This window comes from Sinocyclocheilus anshuiensis, unplaced genomic scaffold (assembly GCF_001515605.1).
Source record: "Sinocyclocheilus anshuiensis isolate Anshui unplaced genomic scaffold, SAMN03320099.WGS_v1.1 scaffold2360, whole genome shotgun sequence".
NCBI classification, from domain to species: domain Eukaryota; kingdom Metazoa; phylum Chordata; class Actinopteri; order Cypriniformes; family Cyprinidae; genus Sinocyclocheilus; species Sinocyclocheilus anshuiensis.
The window spans coordinates 54,178-68,562 of record NW_015542489.1 but is presented as its reverse complement, the minus strand read 5'-3'; the positions used below and the strand labels follow the sequence as shown (position 1 = coordinate 68,562).

Sequence of the window (14,385 nt, the reverse complement as noted above, 5' to 3'; positions counted from 1 at the left end):
AACATACATGCTACATATTGTCGCTGTCGGCCTGAAATTTCTTGTCCCTATATTTCGTCTTTTTTTTATCAGTGCTATTGGTCATCTTTACGTCTGTTTGTGGGTTTTTACAAATATTTAACTAATGAAAAGCATTTAAAAGAGCTTGTGACTAAACCTTGTAACGCCATTGGATCATCAAACTGTCGGCGAAACCTTAAAACTCCACCCCTGCCTCCATTCAGAATGAAGTGCCGCACACAGTTTGGAGACAGATCTCTGCTTGTTTGCAATACAAGGGTAAATAAAGAACTGATGTTTGAATAAGTACAGCGTTTTCTTCAAGCAAGAAACAGTATTGTATTGAAACAGTATTGAAACAGTAGTCTATGAAGGCTATTTTTTTTTTTGTATTCGAAGAGTGGAGAAGAGTCTTAGTATAGCATTTGCCCGCCATCTAGCTGTAGGCAATATAACTTACTGTTTTAAATATCCTACATAGTGCATCATCTTTCACAAAGTTTTTACCAAAAGTATTCAACAACAAGAAAAACTGAGCACCCATATACAGTAGCTACAATAAACTTTATTACCTGTAAGCTGATGAAAGTGTAATGCGATGCACTTTATAAGACTTGTAACCCAAAGGTCGTGGGTTCGATACTCGGTACCAGCAGGGATTGTAGGTGGGGGGAGTGAATGACCAGCGCTCTCTTCCACCGACTGCATTGAGACCTTTGAGCAAGGCACAGAACCCCCAGCTGCTCCTGGGGCACCACAGCACATGACTGCCCACTGCTCCGGGTGTGTGTTCACAGTGTACAAGGGTAAATAAAGAACTGATGTTTGAATAAGTACAGCGTTTTCTTCAAGCAAGAAACAGTATTGTATTGAAACAGTATTGAAACAGTAGTCTATGAAGGCTATTTTTTTTTTGTATTCGAAGAGTGGAGAAGAGTCTTAGTATAGCATTTGCCCGCCATCTAGCTGTAGACAATATAACTTACTGTTTTAAATATCCTACATAGTGCATCATCTTTCACAAAGTTTTTACCAAAAGTATTCAACAACAAGAAAAACTGAGCACCCATATACAGTAGCTACAATAAACTTTATTACCTGTAAGCTGATGAAAGTGTAATGCGATGCACTTTATAAGACTTGTAACCCAAAGGTCGTGGGTTCGATACTCGGTACCAGCAGGGATTGTAGGTGGGGGGAGTGAATGACCAGCGCTCTCTTCCACCGACTGCATTGAGACCTTTGAGCAAGGCACAGAACCCCCAGCTGCTCCTGGGGCACCACAGCACATGACTGCCCACTGCTCCGGGTGTGTGTTCACAGTGTGTGTGTGTGTGTGTGTGTTCACTACTCACTGCTGTGTGTGTGCACTTGGATGGGTTAAATGCAGAGCACAGATTCCGAGTATGGGACACCATACTTGGCTACACGTCATGTCCCTGTCACTTTGCTGCCTCAGATGTGGCCGTTCTAATGACGGACAAAAAAAACAAAACAGATTTCTGTCATTCGCTGGTCAAAAACCTCATAACTCCATTTGAGATTGATGTTAGTAGCACATAGCAAACAATATGCTAAATGTGCCATGACATTTCTGCAGTTTACATCCATGCATGCTTTTCAACCCTCATAGCTATTGCCCATACACCTTGTTTGTGACAGGTATCAAAAAGTAAAAGACAAGTTATAATGATTTTATGGTAGATAATAAAAATACAAGTTATAATGTTTTTATGGTAGAAAATAAGGCTAGAATCTAATGTTTACTGTATATGCAAATACACAACAACAGTGTCTGTGGTATTAAGAAGCTGTTTCTGATGTGAATGTTCCTTGCTACATTCTGAAATGTATGTGCTATCAGCAGCAAAGTACATAATTGTAGTGTGTAATGTAAGTATACAGCCAGTATGTAGGTACTGACTACTAATTTCCTTAAAAATACTAGTATTTGTGCTATATTCCATCTGTATATGCTTCCTGTGCTTTATGGTGTCATATTTTAATTTAAATACTTCTGTGTATTCTACATGAAACATAACCTTTTAAAAAAGTCCTGATTTCAGGAAATAAATAAAAGGACATCCAAAATGTGATGCATTCAGGACAAGTTTGGGAGACATTGTAATTACCAGTAATTGCCCCTTTATTGGGAAAAAATAAACAGTGTAAATAAAATACAAGAAACAAAAATAAATGAAAATCAACATATAAATATAAATAAATAAATACATATATAAACAAATCAAGAAGGAATTGTTACTATGTGATTTATTTGTTAAAATTGTATTATGTAATTTATTTGTTTATTTAACATATGATATGATTGGGCCAATACAGAGAGCAAATGTTTATTGACCACACATACAAAACAATAATAGTTTGTGCTTATTAGAAGCGTTATGACAGTTAGATTGCCTCCCTTGGGCCTAATTAAAGCACAGAGTCATGAAATAAACATGTTTTCATCCTGCTTTGGGTTAACTGACAAAGGTAACAAGCAACAATGAGTAGTCTCATGTTACATCATTCCTTAGTTACCATTTCTGTACCAGATACTCCTCCAAATAACTATATTACCTCTGCTGAGAGACACATTTTAAAATAATCTGAAGTGACACACATTTACTAACTTTATTAGATATAATATCCTGCTAATACGGTATTTAATAACCAGCAATCACCATGTAACCTTATTATTCCAGCAAGCCATTACCATTCCAGGTCATTATATCAAAGCAGGACTATGGTAGTGATGACACATTTAAAAAAAAAAAAATCTGAAGAGACAAACATTGTGTGAGTCCGCCAATATTAATATAAATGTACATTTGAACATGTTAAGCTTTAACACAGACTAAGGAATGTTATGCTGTAATGATGCTAGACTATTTTTAACAATAAACTAATGACTAGTTGTTTGATATAACTATTTTGGAGCAACATTTCTAATCAGATCTTGAGTTTTGCATCCTGTGATATCCTATGATTTCATTTCTGCTGAGCCATTTTCTAAACTTGCTAGTAACGCCAATGTGTATAGAGTGGTTTTCTTGAGCTTGGAATATTTTCTCTGGTCAATAATTAAATATTTACTCGCTTACCTTAATAAACAATTAAATCAATAAAATGGTGAGTAAGTTAAGAACAGAACAATTTTGTGATTCTTTTTGCATTTTTGGTAACACTTTACAATAAGGCTTCATTGACATTAGTAACATTAGTTAACATAAACTAACAACGAATAATAATTATAAACCATTTATTAATCTTAGTTCATTTACTAATACATTAGTAAAATTAAAAGTTGTTTCTAACATTATTTATTGTACCTGAGCTCACATGAAAAACAACGAACAGTTGTATTTTTATTAAGTAACTTCAATTTTATTAACTAACTTCAAAGTTAAATTCTGATTTAAAGCATCTCTAAAAATTGGACAATAATAAACAGTAATTTTTTTTTTAGTAAAAGTCAGTTAATCATTGATTCAGTGATGTCATCGTCCAGCTCAGTTCTCTTCTCTTCCAATAGTGTCTGTGCAATCAAATAGACAATATTGCCCATTATGAAATGTCCCCAAGTAAGCAAGCCAAAAGGTGACAGTGGTAAGGAACCCAAACTCCATCTGTGACAGAAACGCAGAAAGAGAAACCAGGTTCTGTCGAGGGGCCAATTCACTCCTCTGGCCATACAAACCAACATGGCGTGGTTTAATTCCAGGCTGCATGACAAGTCAGACTGTGGACTGCCATCACTCACAAAATCCATCCAGTTCCTTCTGTTTGAAGATTGGAATAGCCTACATCACATGGTGAAGGAGTCAAAGCTGGCCACGGGGTCTGTGAAGAGAACTCATCTGGTTCTCGTGGTCTTTGCTGAGGATTTGTGCCAATGGCCATCTAGTTGACGATGTCTTCACAGGTTATCTGTTTCTAGGGCTCATCTCGTTGTCATGGTCTCCGCTGCCATTTAGGGCTGTTGTGGTTGTAGGTGCTCATCCACCATCTGGTCTGGATACAGACTGGGTCTGGGTGATTACGGTGACCATCTGAACTGGAAATGGACTGGATCTGGGTGGCTACGGTGACAGAGCCAGTGCAGTGTTGACAGAACCAGGTTAATGGTCATACTTCCTGGTTCTAGTAAGAACGCTAGCTGCTGCATTTTGGGCCAGCTGGAGTTTGTTTATTAAGCACACAGAACAACCACCCGATAAAGCAATAATCTAACAATAATCTAACCTAATAATCTAAGATGGAAAATGTTAGAAATGTGGCTTTCAAATGAAAGATTGCTATCAAATAGCACACCTAGGTTGTTAACTGACGACGAAGACTTGGCAAAGCAGCCATCAAGTGTTAGAAAGTGTTCTAGGTTATTACATGCGGAGGTTTTTGGTCCAATAATGAATACCTTGTTCTTGTAACAGTAAGAGATTTAGGCTTCCTAATTGATAATAACCTAAAATTAGATAAGCAAATTAACTCAGTGGTTCGGGCTGGTTTTTATAATTTGCGTTTATTAGCCAAAGTTAAACCGTTCTTAACAAACTCAGACTCTGAAAGAGTAATCCATGCCTTTATTCTATCACGGCTGGATTTCTGTAATTCTTTGTATTCTGGCATCACCGCCACATCTTTGTCTCGACTACAATCAGTACAAAATGCTGCGGCGAGGTTACTAAAAAAGGTAAAGAAATATGAATCAATTACCCCGTGTTAGTTTCTTTAAATTGGCTCCCAGTCCATTTTAGAATTAAATATAAAATTTTACTGTTCGTGTTCAAATCTTTAAACAACCAGGCCCCATTGTATTTGGCAAACCTTTTAATCCCATATAATCCTCCTAGAACATTACGATCAGAGAATCAAAAATTACTTGTAGTGCCTAGAACAAATCGCCTATATAAAGGCGATCGGGCCTTCGCTGTGATAGGGCCAAGACTTTGGAATGAGTTGCCCCTGCTGATCAGGTCTGCCAAATCACTGTCAATTTTTAAGAAACTGTTGAAAGCACATCTAATGTTGGTAGCATACAATGATTGAGGTGTTATTTTATATGCCGATGTGGTGTTTTATGTTGTCGATGTTTGTTTTCATTCTTGTACTTTTTATGTAAAGCACTTTGGTTCAACCACAGTTGTGTTTTAAATGGTGCTATATAAATAAATAAACAAGAACAAGAACAATACCTCTGTTTTTAAAGAATTTGTCAGTAGGAATATATTAACTATGTATTCCGTTAGTTTTGTGAAATGGTATGTTTCGTCAGGCCGTGAAGAAATGTAGAGCTGAGTATCATCAGCATAACAGTGAAAGCTAACACCATGTTTCCTGATGATATAAGAGATTTGAGATTGCACTGATATCTGCAAATTTTAAATGATGGTACAAAACAGATCAACTAATCACACTAGCAAAAACTTCTCAATTCCACAAGGCAGGGAAAAAGTAATTATAGCAGCAACATTGTTGGTATTCTTTCTTTATGTAAATAATGTATTGAAATTATTATTATTATAATTTTTTTTTTTAAAGACTGCACCAAGATGCGTTATATATTTTTCACCTACACCTTGCTTTGTGACTGGCTGTTTCTTATAACCAATATTTTCCTGATCCTAATCATTCTTAATGTTACAGTGACTAGGAATATGTTATGTCAGTTGTGTCATAAGTTAGGTTTGTTGCCCTCCTTTTCTCTCTCACTCTCTCCCTCTCTTGCTATCTCTCTTTCTCTGCTTCATCCCTGCATTCGGTCCACCTGTTCGCAATCACAATTGGCGATTGCACCTGTTCCTCTTTGTTCTCATCTCCTATGCTATTTAATGTTGCCATGTTTCTGGCCTCTTTGCCAGTTTATTGTTGGACGTTTAATGTTCATGGTATCATTTCTGATTTACTGTTCAAGAAATCTATCTCTCAAGTCAAGATAAGTCTAGTCTGTCTTGTCGAGTGTATCTCACCTGTTTCCTGTCCAGTACCCTGCTGCCGGCATTTGTGTGTCATTCTGGACGCTGTCTGTGGAGCTGTGTCTCGGCTGGGGCTGCTCGCTCGCAATTACCAACCTGCTGCAAATTCAAGTTCGTCTGTGACTGGTGACTATCCTGTGTTTCCAAGCCGTATCTCCTAAGTTACTCCAGTTCTGCGTCCTGCATCTTCCCTTTCAGTCTATTAGGACGGCAGACTGCCTAAGTTGTTTTTTGGAACTGAATAAACCCTGTTAACTGCACCTTTGCGTTTGGGTCCTCTCTCCACACTCTGACAAGTTGTCACATATTTGGAAGTACTAAGCTTTGCTAGCCCACTCACCCTCACAGCTATGAGTCTGGAGCGCTAAGTGGCCATCTGTGTGCCTCTGCAAGACTCTCAAATCTCCACTTTGTCCAGATCGATCCACTGCATTCTCATCATCCATGTTCTCTGCTCCTTGGAGCCCATTATGATCTTTCTCATCTTTGTTGTGTCAGTTCCACTCTATGCCTATAAGAAAAAGGCTCAATGTCAAGTTCAATTGCTTATTGTCCACACATGGCAGGATCAGCTGAGATCAGTTTTTACTCAGGTGTTCTTTGCGATGATGTTTTGCACTATTTTGTTTTGTTATGTCAAAATCATATACTATGTTGCAAAAATAGCAAGCTCTAATAATAGTAAATCAGCTGTAAAAGGCTTAAAAACTGTGATTCTACATGGATTCCAGTTGTTGCCTCCACTCATTCAGCTTTGGTGTCTATTTGAGCAGGCCTTGTTAAATGTTGATATTTACATATACACGGAAGTTAGGTAGCCTATTTTGATTATATTGTGTTTATGCTGGTCCTGCGGTGCTTCTGTCCACTTGAATATGGATTGCGGGATGAAAGATTTTTCACTGCTTTGAAATATTGTGCATTTTGTGCACAAGATTTGCTGATGCAGATTTCTATTAAGAAATTATTTTAAGAATGAAAAAAAAAACTTTATTTTGTGTCTGAATTTTAAATAACAAAAATAAATAACTAATTAAACAATCACAAACAACCAGGAACAGTATAGCAGCATCATAATCAAAGTGAATTTGGGAGAATAAGCATATTTTGTTACACTTTATTTTTAGGTGTCCTTGTTACAGTATAATGATACATTTAAGTACTGAGTAATATTAATTAACTACATGCACTTACTATATTGTTAGGGTTAGGATTAGGGTTTGGCTTAGGGTTACTTGCATTTAATTATGCATAATTAATTTTTATTATAAAAGTAAGTACATGTAACATGTGTAACAAGGACACCTTAAAATAAAGTGTTACAGCATATTTTATTAGAGTAGCAAAAGCTGTACAAATCATAATGAGTGTGGCATGTAAATTTGTGGCATATTAAAAATGGAACTAGAACATTAACTGGATTTGTAACCTTTTTGTAAATTTCAGTTATCACAGTTTGACAACTCAATGCATTTATTTTCCATATTAAACACAGGCCTAGTATTTAAATCAGCATACTATACATTTAAGTACTGAGTAATATTAATTAACTACATGTACTTACTATATGGTTAGGATTAAGGTTACTTGCATGTAATTATGCATAATTAATTGTTATTGTAAAAGTAAGTACATGTAACATGTGTAACAAGGACACCTTAAAATAAAGTGTTACAGCATATTTTATTAGAGTAGCAAAAGCTGTACAAATCATAATGAGTGTGGCATGTAAATTTGTGGCATATTAAAAATGGAACTAGAACATTAACTGGATTTGTAACCTTTTTGTAAATTTCAGTTATCACAGTTTGACAACTCAATGCATTTATTTTCCATATTAAACACAGGCCTAGTATTTAAATCAGCATACAGTCTTTTTATATGAATGCAAGAAAGCACAGCTAAATGGCTCCATCTTATGACTGAAAACGGTTAGACATGTTACACTGTAGTTAAATAGTTTCTGTAATAGTCTATAAAAAAGTTAACAGACTGCAGATTATTAATGATATGGTATATAAATAGGCTATATAATACAAACTCTTTAACTAACAGAGGCAGAACACATGTTAATGTTAAATTAAATTAAATTGTTATCATGTAAAGTTCTCTGCTTTACTTTGTTTGAACATGATTCTGTCAACAAGTTTGAGTTTCAGCAGAGTGTATACTTGCAGTTTCAATTCTTGTGTTCCTTATAAGTTTATATTTTAGGGCAGATATATTGTGGGAGCTAAATTTCTGAGGTTTGCTTATTCAAAGTACTTCTTTAGACCACAGGCAGTCATTATAGCAGTATCAATCCTTCACTGCACAATGACTCTCTTATAAAATGTTCCAGCTGTTCCATAACTTTGGAGTAATGGAATACAGTGGCAAGAAAGCAGCAGGATTGGTTGTTCATTGGACTTCACATTCAGTTTTTGAGGAAGATCTTTATACTGGGTTGGTAATTCACACACTATAACTTTGGCACCTCAGTGTGGAAGTTAGACCATCAAACATAACATAACTCATTCCATTCAATTAATTAATATGTAAGACCTCTTAAAAATCTTCCTTATAATATGTCTTCATACTTTAGTCTCTTTATATTTTTATACGTAGTTAATATATCTGACAAATCGTTCGGTGAGTTGTTAATTTCAATGATAAGCGTGAAGCAAGCAGTTTTCGCAGAAAGGCAACTCATGGATTATTTAAAGTCATATGATGCGATTTCAAGTTTTCCTTTCTCTTTGGAGTGTTACAAGCTGATTGTGCATAGATAAGATCCCTGAAGTTGCAAAGACTACTGTCTTTACATTTATTTTGAAAGATGAAGCTCACGATTATGGTAAGGAGCGTTACATTTCCGACGAGTGCTTGCGGTGTTCGGCCAATCACAATGCACTGGGTCAGCTGGCCAATCAGAGCAGACTGCGCTTGTCGGAAGGAGGGACTTTGTAGAAAACGAAGCGTTTGAGAGAGGCGGGGCATAGAGGACCTACAATAATGTACAGTATTTGAAAATAATGTGTTTTTTGAACATTAAAGCATGTCAACATATTCTGTTACACCAAATACACAAAATAATGATCTTTAAAAAAGCATCATATGACCCCTTTAAGAATTTACTTAGAATGCGAAATACAAAGACTTGACGATATTAAAAGGTAAGAGAACGTAATTTTATCATTTATATAAATGTATTAAAGTGTTGACCAATTAATTAAGCAATATAAATTGGCACACCATGATGGTCACGTTTAATCGTTACGCTGTGAGAAATATATGTGAATTAAATGTTCATTTTAATATACGACAGTAGGCCTATACATAAAATATACGACAGTATATTTTAATAACCATGCCAAACTTCGCTCAACAAAGCGAGCGACTCCTCACAAACAATTTCCTGGTAACAGTAAACACGTCACAATTGCTAAAATTATCGTTACAGTGAAACATAAAATAATATGCTTTCAGATCAGTTTCTTGCTGAATCAAATAAAGAAATACATCACTGCATAATTTCTGCGTTATACATGTCATATACTGTTCAGATTTTGGCTTTTTTTCTATGAATTTTTTTATTTATAAACAAAAATTAAAACGACAAAATTGTAAAGGGCATTTCTGTATCATGTTGCTTTGGTAACTTGACAGCTATGCCAACACTTAAGGTGACAGCAGACAGATTTTGTTGTTATTGTAAAACTTTTTTAATAAATAAAAAATACAGCCAAATATTAATAGTCTTTTATCTTTTTTAGGTTCTTCTCAAGAGTCACATCATTGCACAGTGGGATATACAATGAGCCATCAGCTACCATAGCTAATCCAATTGTTGCATTCAAACTGGTTTAAAGACTCAAGTCTGAATGGATGAATGTTGTCAATAGCAATGAAGCAGAAGAAAATATTAACGGTAGTTTGCTGACCTTCACACACACATATGCATTTAAGAAAAGCCATGATCCACAGCTTCATAAATGAAACTGTAGCTTCATATGTTTTTTCACTGAACGTTTGGCTTGCTTGTCTCACTTAATTCTACCACTTCACAACCCCCATTTACTGCTTTCTTTAAGCCCTTAGGGAGGGCTACAGGAGGATGGAAGGCAGCTTACCCAAGCTGGAGGACCTTCAGGGTGCAGCACAGGGGCTGATGAGACTTCAGGATGTGTATCACCTACACGTGGAGGGGCTTGTGCGAGGTCACTTCCAGCGAATCACAGATGGAAATGCTATTGACATTTACAAACCTCCTGTGTCTGATACACTATCTGGGGATGACTGCTTCCTTGTTGGAAAGGTAGGACATACTGTATTATTTCTAGTCTACAAAGCATAGCATGGCATTAAAGCTAATCATTTCTTATTTGTCACAAGCTTAACACTAAGAGGGGTCAGGAAACACTACTGCCCATGCTCTCAGAGTTGTTGAATGTGTTATGAATCACTGGCAAAACCTCTGGAAAAATGTGTTCAGAATGTTTTCCCGCTTGAGCATAATATTACTTCTTGATGTACATTACCTACTGCTCAGTTTTGTTTAGTAATGGTGCCTCTTTTGTGGTGAATAACATACCAAATTATTTATACTTTTATTCTTTCATGCATAAAGAAAAGTCCTGTTTTGTTGCCTTGTAATAAGCACCATCTGTTTTCTTCACCACCATCTGAACAACTACCAAGTAAATTATGCTGTGTTGCCAATGGTTGGAAACTTCTTTTAACATTCATACACTAGTACACTGAATAACCAGTGACTAAATGGTTTTTGTCTGAACTGTTTATGAAGGATTCTGAGTCCAAGAGTCAGATATGTGGGATGTCAATTTCTTTTTCGCTTTTTTCCATTTCCATGTCATATTTGTGTTATGCTACATCTGTGAGAGCTTTATGCTTGTAGGTGGCCTATGATTGGGAAGATTACTACCATTCTGTGCAGTGGTTTGAGGAGCAGTTCGTCTCTTTCGAGGAACAGAATGGAGTCCAGAAAATGAAGGCACACTTGAAGATGCCCTTGACCATTTAGCTTGCTCTCATTTTAAGGTATGGTACCTCTAATAAAATAAATATGTTCACACCAGGTATTAAGATCCATCTTGGGTGATCCGATCCAGTGTAAGCAGGGTCCTAAACAGTTTGTCAAATCACGTTTGGAGGTATTCAGAAATGTTTTTTGGAATTTTTTTCAATTAACAATGAAAAACTGCCTAGTTGGATGGATGACAGGATTATTTTAGTTAACTAATACTAAAACCATAAAAAATAAATTAGAATAAATTAAATGAATGTTAACTGAAATTAAATAAACTATAAAAAAAAACTTTATATCTATTTTATAACAATTTTATAACCATTTTAATCTAGTTACCAAAGCAACATTTCTCTTTTTCATTTAGTTCAACTTGATGTACTAAACTATATAGACAGATAATAATAATAATAATAATAATAATAATGACAAAAAGACACAACAAAATTACTAAAACTGTTTTAAAGAAATTACTTTGACTAAAATGAAAATGAAAATGGAAAATATAAAAATAAAAACAAATTCAAAAAATCAAACTCTCAAAATCTGGGCTCAGAGGAGATGCATTTTACAAGCAGATGTAAACAGCAGTGTGTCTTGGCTGAGTACTTGTGATTGGATCACTTAATGGATTTTAATAATAGGTATAAACAGGGCCAAAGATTCTCATTTTTATGGATGCATTTTGCAATCTAGTGAAGAATTTACGCTTGTAAATTATTTTCAATGTTTTTTAGACTGGAAACATATCTTACGCCCTCAGTCTCTCCCAGGAACTATTGCTTCATGGTAAACCTCTGCAGTCTACTATCAGCCGACAGCAATATGTCAGACAGTGAGAAAAAAATATTTGGCCAAACAGATCCATTTATTTTTTATGAATAAATAAAGATGAATTTAAATATAATCTATATGTAAAGTTCTCTATCATATTCCATCACAGTGCAATTTCAATCTTGTTTTCTAGATCCTATGAACAGTAGGGTACATTTCAATGTGGAGAAGTATGAGAAGCTCCTTGATGAAAGTCCGCCTGTTACTAACCAAAGCTTGGATTTGAAAAGGCCCGACTCCACCTATCTGAGAACCAGGAATGTCTATGAGAAGCTGTGTCAAACAAAAAGTTCTCAGGTATCATTCCACGCTATGCTCCGCAGCTAGTGGTTCACTGTGGTGTTCACTGTTCAACAGAGGCTATATCTTGCTATTCAATACCATCTGTTGTTGGAAGTATTATAAGCTACACAAATATTAAATATTAGCACATTTGTTAGCAAAAGAAAAGTATTCAGACATTGCCACTCAGAAGTAATTTCAAGGATCATTGCAATTGCAACATTCCACTAAACTTCCCCTAAATAACTTCATATGATCCCTATCATAAAAAGAGAAAGTACAAAAAGCAGCAAAAGTCAAAAGTTATGGCAAATCCTCTGTGAAGCTTGGTAGAATTCCTCCCATGACAGCCTGAAGAAAGTTGCACAGCAATGTACAAAAGTGAATTATGTCAGGTTTAGATCGTGAAAAAGATCACATGAAATAACAACCTGCTTTAAGTGTGTAATTTCTGCACGACTAGTGGCACCAAATAGAATTTCAGTCTGTTTGCTTTTGCTCTTCAGTCATGTTGGACAATGACAACATTGGCTCAACCAATGGTGTAAACTTGATACTTGTCTGTATAACAACAACAACAACAACAATAATAATAATGCACTTTCTTTTTACAGCCAAAACATTTTGAGAACCCTAGGTTGTTCTGTGACTCTTTCACCAATGGAAACCCTGGTCTACTTCTGCAACCAATTAAACGAGAGCTAATCAGCCTGCACCCTTATGTTGTGCTCTTCCATAGCTTTGTCACCCGAGCTGAAGCTAAAAGCATCAGAGAATATGCTGTTCCAGGGGTGAGTGCCTTTATGTGGAAACATACAGAATTGGATATGCAATGAGTATTTTGCCAAGATGTGGAAGTCATTTATTGAAAATTAAACAAGGCATCACGGATGGTGCAGTATACTTGCTTTGATATAAAATACAAGCTAGAATGAGTGAATTTGGACCATAACTGGAATGTTACTAAGTCTTGAATCTTTTTTGGCTTGAGGGGAAATGGTTGGCAAAGACTAGAGCTTTCACTCTTTGCCATTTCTTAGATGAGTTTATCCTGCTGCCATTTTCTAATTTGTCCTCTTTTGAACAATGAATTTTTGAACAATTCAATACATTTTTCACCCACTTTTCATCTTACTGCTTAAACAAACGATGTATGCCAGTTACTGGCCAGCTCAACATGTATAGACTCTTCAAAGTGTCTGTATGAAGCCAGTTTCTCAAGAGAGACACAAAATTGTGTGTGCTAGCTTTTCTTCCTCTTCCAGGCATATTTAATCATACAACCAGTGGTGTATAAAGTACCTGAAAGCCATACTCAAGTAAAAGTACAGATATCCTACCAGAAAATGACTTTGGTAAGTTGAAGTCACCATTTAGAATATTACTTGAGTAAAAGTCTTAAAGTATGTAATATTTATTGTACTGAAGTACGAAAAGTATTTTATAAATCTTAAACGTACTTAAGTATTGAAAGTAAAAGTACAAGTAAATGCAAAATGGAAAAAATAGCAAATAAATAATATATATAAAATGTTCATACACAGCTCGAGCAGCAAGATTGTGTTTAGTTTGAACTCTTTCTTCCATTTTGCATTTTTGGGTAAGAATAAGAAGCACTTCATCCGGTACTTAGTTAGTGTCTTTCATTCCAACATAAGAAAACATTTCTGGAATCTGCATCTGAAATAGAATTTAGATGTATTTACACAGTTTAATGTAGGCCTATTTCAGAGGGGACATGGATGCATTTAACCTGCAGTCACAGATTAATAAATAATGTTTTGTTTTTAACATAAAATGCTGAATACTGTTATTTGAAATGATTTTAAAACATAAAAAAAAAATAGTTGAAATGTGAAATTAAAACCGCCACTAGGTGACAGCAAGTGACTGTTGTGAGTCCCTGAGGTTCAACCGATTCATTCAAACGACTGATTCATTCAGAAACAAAGCATTTGACTGTGTTAATGAGTGAATCACTGAATCATTTATTCAACTGATTCGTTCAAAAAGCTGATTCATTCAATAAGTAAGCACCGTCCTTTGCTCAGAGATGCAAAACATTGCTGTGATCTTTGTTTGGAATTATATTCGTTAGCAAAATTGAGCAAAAACAAGCAATATTATGTCTAAAATGTAAGTCACTTATTGCTTTACTGAACTTGTATAAAATGATTATTAAATGTGTTCATGCTGATATCTGCAGAAAAATGGTACTCTTTGTGTGATATAGATTGTTAACTATATTAAATTATATAAATATAAAAA

At 35.4% G+C, this 14,385-nt stretch overlaps 1 pseudogene; it reads left to right on the top strand.

Moving 5' to 3' along the window:
• The first annotated feature begins 9,071 nt into the window (after positions 1-9,071).
• The window catches only part of LOC107694016 (prolyl 4-hydroxylase subunit alpha-3-like), an 11,014-nt pseudogene continuing 5,700 nt past the window's right edge, over positions 9,072-14,385 (top strand).